Source organism: Triticum aestivum, chromosome 7D (genome assembly GCF_018294505.1).
Source record: "Triticum aestivum cultivar Chinese Spring chromosome 7D, IWGSC CS RefSeq v2.1, whole genome shotgun sequence".
Lineage (NCBI taxonomy): Eukaryota > Viridiplantae > Streptophyta > Magnoliopsida > Poales > Poaceae > Triticum > Triticum aestivum.
In genome coordinates, this window is record NC_057814.1 from 87,069,914 (window position 1) to 87,070,214 (window position 301).

Below are 301 nucleotides of genomic sequence, written 5' to 3' on the forward strand. Positions count from 1 at the left end.
AATGCCACAACATCCCTTGGGGGCTTGGTCGTACCCGAACCATAGCTACACCTCTTGATCGGCGCAATGCCACAGCATCACTTGGGGGCTTGGTCGTATCCGAACCATAACTACACCTCTTGATCGGCGCAATGCCACAGCATCACTTGGGGGCTTGGTCGTACCCGAACCATAGCTACACCTCTTGATCGGCGCAATGCCACAGCATCACTTGGGGGCTTGGTCGTATCCGAACCACAGTCACACCTCTTGATCGTCTCAAAGCCACATCAATCCGGGGCCAAAGAGAGTGTTGTAAAAC